Source organism: Eublepharis macularius, chromosome 8 (genome assembly GCF_028583425.1).
Source record: "Eublepharis macularius isolate TG4126 chromosome 8, MPM_Emac_v1.0, whole genome shotgun sequence".
NCBI classification, from domain to species: Eukaryota; Metazoa; Chordata; class Lepidosauria; order Squamata; family Eublepharidae; genus Eublepharis; species Eublepharis macularius.
In genome coordinates, this window is record NC_072797.1 from 20,508,653 (window position 1) to 20,521,397 (window position 12,745).

Genomic DNA, 12,745 nt, shown 5'->3' on the forward strand with positions numbered 1-12,745 from the left:
TGGCCGTAAGAGCTGCCTCTCAGGGATGCTTCTCCCCCTTTGCAGGTAAGGGCCCTGCTTGGGCTGCTGCTGGGTCCCAATTCTTCCTGCCTCTGCCCTCTCCCTTTGGTGTAGGCAGGTTCTGGCCCTGGCTGCTGGCTGAGGTGGCAGGACTGCTGTCTCCTGGCTGCCTCCCCCTGCTTCCTCTTGTTGACCCAGGGATGAGATTCGAGTGCCCATGGCTACAGATGAACACCCTCTTCCCCCGCCCTCCCCTCTCTTCTCCCAAATGGACGAGACAGGCACGTGCTTTTCTGGCTGCTCCATGGTTGGAAGGAAGCCCTGCTGATCAAGGAAAGCTGGGCTTCCATTCGTGTTTCCAGGGCGACAGAAGGAGGGCAAACAGCTCCAGCATTCCCCAGGCTCCGTTTCCACGGGGTTCCATTCCCTCGGGAACAGATGGCTGGCGCCAGACTTTCTGCAGACTGCAATCCCGAACGTAAACCGATCGATCCGATCGAGACCCGATAGAGCGCCCTACCCAAGCGCTGAACCGGGAGCCGTGGACGGAACCGGTCCCGATGGTGCAAACGCCAAAATCGGGGCAATTTTCAGACCGTAATTCCGATCGTGCCTATGTCTACAGGTGACCCAACAAATCAGGATGTGATAGTTGGACATCTAAACCAGGTTTTAAAATAAGGGTTAACCACAGTTTGTACTAATTGTGGTTTATTACCTAATCATCAGTCTAATTGTGCTGTGTAGTAGGTCTGTTGAGAGCATTTTATCCCACCTTTCCTCCAAGGAGTTCCGGGTGGCATACATGGGTCTACCTTCCCTGTTTTTCTCCTCACAACAACCCTCGGTTGTCAATCAGACTAAGGTGGAGGGTCTGGCTTAAGGTCACCCAGTGAGCTTCAAGGCAGTGTGGGGGTTTGACATCAGATCACCCAGATCCTAGTCTGACAGTCTACCACTACCCCACATTGCGGCATTTGAGTTCACAAACTGAGGTTTGTTGGGCAGCATGTCCCATGCATCCACCTGACAAGAAAGAGAGAGCAGTATGTGGCAGATGTCCTCCTTGCTGAGAGGCGAAGAGGAGTCCATTTCAGAGAAAACACAAAACTAAAGTTCATTTTAATTATGGTCGATTTATCAAACCTCCCACTTCACTTGCACTAACTACTGCAGGGAATAGCACACTCCCTTGAGCACTCTGGGGACGAAGGGATCAACCACTCTCCCTCCTCCTGCTATTTCTTGAGAAGCATGACTGAATGGGGAGTAACATGGGCCATAGAGCCAGACTGGCAGCATTCAAAACATAAAGAATTTTAATAAGAAAATAAAAAGCATGCACATGGTCTGCAAACGCATCTAACTGAGCAAGGATAAAAAGAAAAAGTGATAAACTTCTGACCCTAACTCTTTACATACTCTAAATGATGGAAATTTAGGATAGGATGGGCTATCGAGCTGCAAACTGTTTAAAAATAATCCATTCATTCCAGCATTTGAGGCTCTTCCCCATAGTTTCAGCAACATGTGCTCAAGATAAAAGATAGATATAGGAAGAATGGCTTAATCGCTCATGGTAAAACAACAACAACAACAACAACAACAAAAAGAACAGTGAGTTTATATACCCCCTTCTAGACAGATTAGTGCCCAACTCAGAGTGGTGAATAAAGTCAGAGTTGGCTGTTGTGGGTTTTCCGGGCTGTATTGCCGTTTGGTGCTACACCTCTGAAGATGCCAGCCACAGCTGCTGGCGAAACGTCAGGAACTACAATGCCAAGACCACGGCAATACAGCCCGGAAAACCCACAACAGCCATCGTTCTCCGGCCGTGAAAGCCTTCGACAATACAAAGTCAGAGTTATTATTATCCCCAAAATACAGCTGGAGAGCTGGGGCTCAGAGGAGGGGCTTACTCAAGGCAACCTGCAGAGTTCATGGCAGTAGTGGAAGTCAAACTAGCAGAGTGCTTATTCACAGCTCAGCCAGTTTAGAGTCTGAGAGACCTTCTTCCTTATGTCCAGGTGTTTTATTACCTTCTCCTTTGCAGACTTTCTTTTCCTTTGCTGAATGGAAGATATGTTCTTGCCTTTAAGCCTTAGGAGGTCTGTAGCTATTGGCTCCAAAGGTCTGTAACTACTAACCTGACTATTGTGCTTCTCCAGGTAAGGTCTATTTGCATTTCTATGGCACTAGATAACTTCATGCCTGAGCTGTGAGTCATACCCTTCTCCTTTCCTGCTGCTAGCTTGCAAAAGGCAGTTTGTAACCTCTGAGCCAGCAGACCCAGTTATGATAAACCTTGATACACATTTAGGGGTGTTCAGTTTCTGGGGTGGAAGGCATTTTATCACACTAACTGTAAGCTTGGGCTGCATCCTCATGCTGGAAAACATTTCACTGTCTTTGTGCTGTCGCAATCATTTGCAACTGCCCTTACTTGTGTGAACAAGGCAAACAATGGCTCACAGCACAACAGTAGCATGATACCCATTAATGTGTGGCTACAGGTTTGGATCCACAGCAGCCTTTCCACAGATGGAAAGATTTCTGCCCATAGAATGTGAATTTCTTGTTTTCACTGCAGGTCAAAATGCTCCCCAAAATGCTTGTCCTAAAAAAACAGGGGACCTCTAGGAACAGCTTGAGGTGGGTGTCACATTTTGGTCTGCATTCCAGGGAGGAGGTGAGGAAACCACCTTCATACAATGGAAATCCTCCTGTGGATACAAGCCACTGTTGGATCCACTCCAGTAAATCCAAGCCATTATGATGTCATGTGACATCCGAACCACTGTCCAAAGTACAGTTTAAACCAACCATGGTTAGTTGTGATACCTGATGGCAGCTTGAGTTATGTTTCTGATCATACAGAGAACTCTGAAAGTGGATTTATAATTCAGCTTGTTTATTAAATCCCTGCAGACTTTTTAGTCTAACAATGGCTGAACTTTCTGATTTAGAACGAGTTCAGATCAGTTCTGGTGAGCTTCTGTAAAGAGAAAGCTTCTTGCAGCCTGTGCTGGGCAGTCGATTGTACATTTTTTTGCAGCAGAAATATGATGCCAAAAATCTAACACCACCCCTCCCCTCACTCTGAGAAAAAAACAGTTCCTCAACCAGAGTTTTGACAAAGTGGACAGTATAAGACCGGACAGCTCCTGGGAAGATTTCCCCCCTAACTTTTCTTTAAGTTGAATCTTAATAAGGTGCTTGCTCATAGACCTTAAGGTTAACTCTTTTTTCCCTGCTGTTCCGCAGCCTCAGTGATTGTGACCCGAAGCAATTATGAATGAAGTACCCTGGGGATTACATAATTGGTTACTTGAGGACATTTTCCAATGTGTTGAACTCCCTGTGGATTTATAATTTCATTACTGCAGCTTAATTTATACAGAATCTATAAGGCTGCAGAGAGACTTCCGAAACTTTCATGTGGCCATCACTTCAGATAAATACCTTGCTCAGTTTAAAAGAAAAAAGGAGGAAAAACTGTTGGGAGAGGTGGGTGGGGTTTCAGTAACTAACTGCTAAGGTTCTCTTACAGGAATACCCTTTACTTACAATAAAAGCTTAACTTTTTGTTTATGGGAGTTGGTGAGCCCTTGAGTTGCGTTTTGACTTGAGCTCATTAGTTATTGCTGCAGGAAACCAGTGTTATAAAAAGTCACAATGTTATTACGTGCAACCATCGTTGTGCACATTTCCCTCTCTGCACAAGTGCAGAGTAAGGCCATAGGGTTTTGTACTGGTGCAGACTCCTGAGAATGTCAACTTTGGTGCTATTTTTTTTAAAGGATGCACATACACATGAAGCTGCCTTATTCAGAGTCAGGCCATTGGTCTATCAGGGTCTGCTCTGCCTTACAGTGGTTCTGCCAGGTCTCAGGCAGAGAAAGGGCTTTCCCAGTACTACCTGATCCTTTTTAACAGGAGATGTTGGGGACTGAACTTGGCAATTTTGTTAGCAGCTCAACCCTCCGTCATGCTGAAAGGGCAGTTTATGAATATGGCTATACCATAACCCCCTTCTCATGTGCTCCAAGCACATGGCATGTTGCCTGGCTAGGCAGAACAATTCCCAACTCCGGCTGGAGATGGAAAATTACTGGCATGTGAGTCATGAGGCAGGACTGGCTAGCAGCCCCACACCCCAGAGATGTGCATAGATTTAAAGACAAAAGGTTTTCCAGGAGTTTCTGAGTTAATCTCACCTACACCTGGCCGATTTTCCCCCTCCCTCCTTCCTAATCAGAGTTAATCAGGGACCTGATAACTCTTCCCTTCTGCTAATTGCGTATCATCAATTGCTATTCTTACCTTTAGTAACACTCAGGAAGGCTTAATCAAGCCTTTCCCATTTTATTGTCTCACCGCTGGAGACAGCCATTAAGCTATTGTTTTGGGGGCAGAAGATGGGATCCTGCCCCCATACATTTCATGGTATACTTGGACTGCCTTGACATGTGCTTTGTGTATGTGTTCTTGGGGCACTATGCACACCCTGTGTTGCCAAGTAGGCCCCCTCCCCTGCTTTAAGGCCTGCCATGAACTGTGTTAAAGTTTCCTGCATTACTGTTTCATTACTACACAAAGATTGTGTTGCACGTGTGTGCTCTGATGCACGTGTCAGCTTCCTGCCTGCGTGTCAGTTACCTTGCTGCTGCAATAGACTGTGTAGTTCCCTGACTCCATGTTTGGGTGACTGCACAAAGGACTCTCTTTCTGGGCAGCCCTGCCCTGACCTGTATCTGGATTTCCCAGTGTGTGTTTGGACTGTGTTACAAGTGTGCCCCGTGCCTGCATTGCCATCTGCCATGGACGGTGCCTGCTCCCTGCTTTGGACTGTGTTTTGTGTGCTGTTTCCCCTGCCTCCATGGAAGCCTGCCTCATATGGGCCCAAGCCGCTGCTAGCAGCCGGGCGCCTGCCGGGGAAACCTCCAGCGAGCCTGGCTAGGCGCTCCCTGGTCAGTTCCCGCCTGGAGCCTCCCGCGGGCCGGTCCCCGAGCTTGCCCTCGCTACCGGGCAACCTGCAAACCAGCCCCAGCTATGCCCAGCCGGCATCCATGTTCTCAGGTAGCCAGAAGACCCTGAGGAAGAGACTGCTTTGGGAAGCCATTTCGGCGAAGCGGGCACACCACGTCCGCAGCGAGAGTACCTCGCCCCGCTCTGCATATCTTAGGAGCCGCCCCGGAGAAGAACTAAGTGCCGACCATCCCAAGCACTTAGAGAATGCATCTCAAAGAAACCTCCGCATTCCAGAGCTGATGACATCAGGACAAGCCCTGTCCGCTGGAACATCCTTTCAGCCCACTTGGATTTCCCCCTCCCTCTTTTGTCCCCTCTTCCTGAGGTGTCACTTATCGCAATCAGATTACCAAAGTGGCCCATCTAAGCCATTCAGTAGCCCATTAGAACCTTTGTTTTAAACTGTGAGAACCACCAAGTACAGCACCAGCCCCAGGGTACGTTTTGGGGTATTTAAGCTGGTCTCCCAGACCACTCGGTGCTTAGGCCATTCCTACCCAGACTTCCTTGCTGTCCCCCTGTGGTTCCAGTGCTGGCATTGGGCCACCCCTCGCTGTCGTGTCTCTGCTTCGCTTCAGGATAAGTGAGTATTCCCCTTATCATCGTTGGGAACCAGCTAATGCGAACGTCTCTGTATTTCATACTCTGTATTTCCTAGATCTTGTGTGTTTCTTGTATGCTTGTGCAAGTTTAGGCTTACGCCACACTAAATACACGTGTTTGGAACCTATTTGTAGTCTGCCTCTTTTTCACTAGAGTGTCTGGGATCGGGACCTCCGTAGACATAGGTTAAGATCCGCGCTAATTTTAAGTTACAGACTGCTACAGCTAATTCCCCATTATAATAAAGAGCAGTTCTGGTAACACCTGAGACATTTGTCTGAGCCTTCTCACTCTTCTTGCTGTGAAGTGCTGGTTGTTTAGCCACTGTTCTCTATGGATATGCTCTGTCTCCTAGACTGGTAAATATCACCTGACCCTGTACTCCTCTATCTTTTCCTCCCTATTTTCTAGTTAGCTCTTTGTGTATGCTGTATGTGATTTCCTATGTATTTGCTTTTACTGCCCTTTTAATAAAACCTTTCCTGTTGAACACCTGCCTGGTTCTTTCAGAGAGTTGTCTAAGGGAATAATCCTGGTATACATTGGTCGAGATCCTGCTAGTTACTCCCCCTTACTGCTTCTCCTTGTATGCTAATTATCCCAACTCACAAGGAGACCCCCATTTAGGGTAGCACTTTCTGCATGCCAAGCAGAAACTCTACCCCTGAGCCACAGCTCCATCCAATGTTTCTAGCCCTTATGAATGCAAAGATAAAACCTAAAGCAAGGATCAGCCCAGACAAAATCCAGATGCCAGAGGAATGTTCTCTGCCCTTGCCCCCGGTTTATAATTAAGAAGTTTCAGAAAGGTAAAGTATCTGTAGAAATTGGACTTGATGAGAGGGAAGAAGTGAGAGGCAGAGGTGTGTGGAGGTGGCAACAGTGGCACCACCCCTTGTTGAATCCTAGTGAATCCCAGGACCAATGATCCCCCATATAATGCCCTTGGGAGGCACGGCATGCAATAATGTGTGTTTTTCCCTGAAAGCAAAGAGCCAGTTCTGGCTTTCCTCCGCCTCACTGGAGCTGGAAGTTCTTCTGAAGAGGCCAGGTGGTGGGTGGGTGAGAGGAAGGGAGGGAAGGAAGGAGAGAAGAAAGCAGGAAAGGGGGAGGAAGTAAGGGGACTTTCAGGGAAAGGAAAGAGGAAATAGTGGGAGGTGGGGAAATGAGAAATTCTCAATACAGCCAAATCTGTGGATACTTACTCCAGAGACAGATCTTTCTACAAACTTGAAAAATGCACCTGCTTATCAGAAAAATATGAAATCTAAAAAACAAAACAAAACAACAGAAGCAGTGCCGGTAGCTTTAGGAAATTAATACTCTCAGTGGCTGTTGCTAGGCAACCACAGCAGTATTGCCAGCCTTTAAGCATTGGTTTTTGTCAGGAAAAGGCAGCAGGAGGGCTATTTTGGCCTTTGAGGGAGGACTCATTGACCCCAGGCCCAGCAGCAATCACTGGGTGACTTGCTACCATCCAACTTACATGACTTATCCAAGACTGGCTGCTTACTGCACTGTTCAACAGCAGCCACTTTCTGAAAGCTAGTGCAGTGTAGTGGTTAGAGTTTCAGACTAGGATCTAGAAGACTCAGATTCAAATCACCACTCTGTCACGGAAGCTCTGTTACTGGAACTGCTCTTTTATTTGGATGGGGAATTAGCGTAGCAGTCCAGAACTAAATTTAGTGCGGATCTAGCCAATGTATACCAAGGTCCATTTTCGGAAATCCCCGTGACAAAGAGGCAGACTACAGATATTCAATCAATAACATGTATTTTCTAATAGTGTGGCGTATGCCTGAATTTACACACATACAAGATTACATACAAGATCTAAGAAATACAGAGTATGAAAATTAGAGACAGATGCCTGAGCAGGATACCACGATGACAGGGCATACTTACAACCAGTAGGCAGGTCAGAGATATAGCAGTGACGTGGTCCAGCGCCCGCACTGGAATCACGGAGAGACAGCAAGGGGGTTGGGACGGGAATGGCACACGCGCACCCTCGGGTTTGAGGGGCTAGCTTATATACTTTCAAATTACCCAGGGGCTGACACCCCTGTCAGTGGTTCTCATGACATAAATCAAAGGATTTGAGGCCATCGGAACAGCCTTGATTGGACCATGTTTGAAGTCTGATTGATCTGTAATGACACCTTTTGGGAGAGGGGATGGGGAGGAGAAAGGGGAACCTGGCCGTTTACACTTTCCCAGCGCTCATCCTGGTGCCTTCAAGTCCGGAGTGCAATGGTTGCTTTGATGTGCGCTTGTTGATTGCCCTGGCTGACTGATGATCAATCTCCATTCTGGATAGGTGTTAAGATATGCAGAGGAGAGCGGAATTCTCTTGCCGTGTACGTGGTCCGCTCGCTTCTTCGAAATGGCTTCCCAAAGCAGGCTGTTCCCCTCGACTTCTTGGCTGTTCTGAGAACATGGCTGTCATCTGGGCACGGCTAGGGCTTACCAGCAGACTGTCTGGCAGTGAGGGCAACCAGCCCACGGGAGGCTCCCGGCAGGAGCTGGCCAGGGAGCGCCTGGTCATTCTCGCGGAAGGTTTCCCCTGGCTGGCATCCGTCTGCTGACAGCGTGGCTGGGGCCCAGGGTGAGGCAAGCTCTCATGGCAGGCAAGGGAGCAGCGTTTAAGACACAGTCCGTGATTGGCAACAGGGCAACATCACACAGGAGAGTCCAGATATAAGCTTGAGCAGGGCAGGGCCACGTAAGGGTCCTGAATAGGGGTGTGCAAAGGCACACTGTTTCGGGATTCGCGTTTCGGGTATAACCGAAACGAGAATCTGTTTCGGCAACAGCTAAATCCGAAACGGCAAGCCGTTTCGGGTTTAGCAGTTCTGGTATTGTTTCGGGTTGTTTCGGGTTTTTCAATGGGAAAAGCCTCCATCTTCCCGGACGCCTGTGGGAGGCATTTTCCCACCAAATCAAGCCAAAATTGGTAGGGACCTTCCTCTAACTCCTCTCTAACAACCCCCCAAGTTTCAGACCGATTGGACTTTGGGGGGCCATGTTATGCCCCCCCAAACCCGGTCACCCTATCCTCGCCTAAAAAAGGGAAACGTGAACGTATTTTTAGCTTGCTGCTGCTAATCTTCTTCATTATTTCCTATCGGGGAAAAATGAAGAGGCAGGCTTGTCTTGCCAGGGGTGGCATTTTGCATGCAAAATGCCCCACAACCCTCAAGGGCCCTTCTCCCACCTTTCCTCCCACCCTCCACCAAGGCTCAGCCTGCTCCCACTTGGGGGGGCCTTTCATGGCCTCCCCAAGTAGGTGCTCTTTTCTCCACCAATTCCACCTAGGGGAGGCTTGTCTTGCCCCCCAGCCCTCAGGGGCCCTTCTCCCACCTTTCCTCCCACCCCCCACCAAGGCTCACCCTGTTCTCACTTGGGGGGGGCATTTCATGGCCTCCCCAAGTAGGTGACCTTTTCTCTACAACCTACAGCTGGGGGAGGCTTATCTTGCCAGGGGTGGCATTTTGCATGCAAAATGCCCCCCAACCCTCAGGGGCCCTTCTCCCACCTCTACTCCCACCCCCCACCAAGGCTCAGCCAGCTCCCACTTGGGGGGGGCATTTCATGGCCTCCCCAAGTAGGTGCTCTCAGCCCCCAAAGTCCACCCCCTACATCCCCACACAAACCCAATTCCCCCCCAGCTGCCACACACAGACCCAAATCCCCACATTAGCCCCTCACAGATCCAAATCCACCCCCAGCAGCCCTACACCCATAAACCCAGGAACAGGCTGGCCAGCCCTCCCCCTTTGTTCCCTATGCTGGGAACTTCTAAACTCTCTTTCCCAGGGCAATTCCGCACAGCCCAGGGGTGCCACAATGGTGGGCAAACTTCTGAGTGACAACTTGTCTCTGGGAAAGAGCACCTGACCTGACACACAGACAACCACCCCCTGACACCCCCATCACCTACAGAGGAGGCTGGCCAGCCTCCCCATTGTTCCCTGTGCTGGGAACCAACTGCACAACAAAGAATAAAACACGAACAACACAAAATAAAGTTTTTAAAAAATATTTTCTCCCTTTCAAAGTACAAGTAGGCAAAGCATTATGACACATTACACCAGCAGTCCCCCACACAGAAAAATAACACAACTCTCACTTAACATCAGAGAATCACAAAAGCACAATTCCTGTCAAAAACACTTTATTTCTATAACTGCTTTAGGTTACACAGTAGGAGGGCACAACAGGGCATGATAGCAGTGTACTACACAAAATAATACAACCCACTTCACCGTTTCTGACAGCAATTGTGTTTGGGTGATTCTCTGATGTGAAGTGAGTTGTGTTATTTTTGTGTAGTACACTGCTTTCATGCCCTGTTGTGCCTTCCTACTGTGTAACCTAAAGCAGTTAAAGAAATAAAGTGCTTTTGACAGCAATTTTTGGGGTGATTCTTTAATGTGAAGTGAGTTGTGTTATTTTTGTGTAAGATACTGCTGCCATGCCCTTTGGTGTGCCCCCCTGCTGTGTAACCTAAAGCTGTTCAAGAAATAAAGTGTTTTTGACAGGAATTGTGTTTTTGTGATTCTCTGATGTTAAGTGAGTTGTGTTATTTTTGTGAGTTGGAATGCTGGAATGCCCTTTGGTGTGCCCCCCTGCTGTGTAACCTAAAGCTGTTCAAGAAATAAAGTGTTTTTGACAGGAATTGTGTTTTTGTGATTCTCTGATGTTAAGTGAGTTGTGTTAATTTTTCTGTGTGGGGGACTGCTGGTGTAATGTGTCATAATGCTTTCCCTACTTGTACTTTGAAAGGGAGAAAATAATTTTTAAAAAACTTTATTTTGTGTTGTTTGTGTTTTATTCTTTGTTGTGCAGTTGGTTCCCATCATAGGGAACAATGGGGCTGGCTGGCCAGCCATCTCTGTAGGTGGTGGGGGAATTTGAGTGAGGGTGTCTGTGGTTCAGGTGCTCTTTCACAGGGACAAGCTGGCACTCAGAAGTGTGCCCACCATTGTGGCACCCCTGGGCTGTGCAGAATTGCCCAGGGAAAGAGAGTTTAGAAATTCCCAGCATAAGGAACAAAGGGAGAGGGCTGGCCTTTGCCAGCCTGTTCCTGGGGTTATGGGTGTGGGGATGCTGGGGGTGGATTTGGGTCTGTGTGTGGCAGCTGGGGGGGAATTGGGTTTGTGTGGGGCTGTAGGGGGTGGACTTTGGGGGCTGAGAGCACCTACTTGGGGAGGCCATGAAATGCCCCCCCAAGTGGGAGCTGGCTGAGCCTTGGTGGGGGGTGGGAGTAGAGGTGGGAGAAGGGCCCCTGAGGGCTGGGGGGTATTTTGCATGCAAAATGCCACCCCTGGCAAGACAAGCCTCCCCCGCTGTAAGTAGTAGAGAAAAGAGCACCTACTTGGGGAGGCCATGAAATGCCCCCCCCCCAAGTGGGAGCAGGCTGTGCCTTGGTGGGGGGTGGGAGGAAAGGTGGGAGAAGGGACCCTGAGGGTTGGGAGGCATTTTGCATGCAAAATGCCACCCCTGGCAAGACAAGCCTGTCTCTTCATTTTTTCCCCATAGGAAATAATGAAGAAGATTAGCAGCAGCAAGCTAAAAAGACGCTCACTTTCCCCTTTTTTAGGCGAGGATAGGGTGACCTGGTTTGGGGGGCCATAACATGGCCCCCCAAAGTCCAATCGGTCTGAAACTTGGGGGGTTGTTAGAGAGGAGTTAGAGGAAGTTCCCTGCCAATTGTGGCTTGATTCGGTGGGAAAATGCCTCCCCCAGGCGTCCGGGAAGACGGAGGCTTTTTCCCATTGAAAAACCCGAAACAACCCGAAACGTTTTGGAAATTGCTGTTTTGGATTACCCAAAACGTTTCAGGTTTTCTGAAACGTTTCGGGAGAACCCGAAACAACCCGAACCAGGTTGTTTCGGGGGGTTTTCGGGTATCATATACCCGAATTGCACACCCCTAGTCCTGAATGTATTTGTCTAGGAAACTGACACAGTCTGTGGCAGCATCAGATATGAAACTGACACGTGTATTAGAGGCACACATGCAAGGCAGTCTTTTAGTGTAGAACTCAAGGGAAGGCAGTTTGTGGTTGGTCTCAGGCGGGGGGGAGGGGCTGCTAGGTAACAGCTCAAGGAGTAATTTTGGGCCAGTTGACATTCTTAGCCTGACTTACCTCACAGAGTAGTTGTGAGGATAAAATGGAGGAAAACGATAAAAGCTGCTTTTGAGGGGAAAGGTAGGGTATAAATGAAATAAATAATAAATATAGCTGAAGATGAGGGGAAGATAAAAGGTAGGTTGGTAGGTGTCTTGGAAGGAGAGAAGGAATCAGGGAAAGGTGAGGATATGGAAGTTGTCAGGAGAAGGGAAATAGGAAATAGTGTGGGAAGAGTTAGATTTTAAGTACAGCTGCGCCCTCTAATAAGCAAGCTTTAGCTCTGTAATGGTCTTGTCACACAATGTCTGAAGGATCTTGTCACACAAAGTGCTGGCCAGGCCATATGAGGCGCTTTAAAGCTTTTACCTTTATTTAAAAAAAAAAAAGAACATCAGATGTCACGGTTGCTTCAGCTGTATGTTTCCCAGTTCTTAAGTTTCAATTGGCTTCTTTTCCTCAAGAAATATGTAATTATTGACTGTGAGCTCTCTGGGGACAGAAACATTTGATTTTGGAAAATCTTTGAGTAACACGGGTGAGGGTGAAATATAAAACAACATCATTCAATAAAACATCTAGTGATCTAATTTTATATTCAGTGTTTTTAAAACCTCCCCCCCGCCCACTATTCTTGCTTTTCTTTAGTTGCAACTTGTGACCCATAAATGTCCTTAGCATCAGAAGAAGCGGGCAAAAACTTACGCTGAAACAAAATGTTGTACGTCTTTAACAGGAATATTGATTCCTGTTTAAATAAAACTTCTGTAATTTGGGAAAGGGCAAAAAATAAAATTGCAAAGCAAACATATAATGGTTGTTGTGGATTTTCCGGGTGTATAGCTGTGGTCTTGGCATTGTAGTTCCTGACATTTCGCCAGCAGCTGTGACTGGCATCTTCAGAGGTGTAGCACCAAAAGACAGATCTCTCAGTGTCACAGTGTGGAAAGCATAAGCACAATTTCAACAGG

At 47.9% G+C, this 12,745-nt stretch overlaps 1 protein-coding gene across 1 annotated transcript in view; it reads right to left on the reverse strand.

Annotated features, from left to right (window-relative positions):
- CPLX4 (complexin 4) overlaps positions 1-12,745 on the reverse strand; it is a 29,118-nt gene that overhangs the window by 12,176 nt on the left and 4,197 nt on the right. The gene's annotated exons all lie outside the window — the stretch shown is intronic.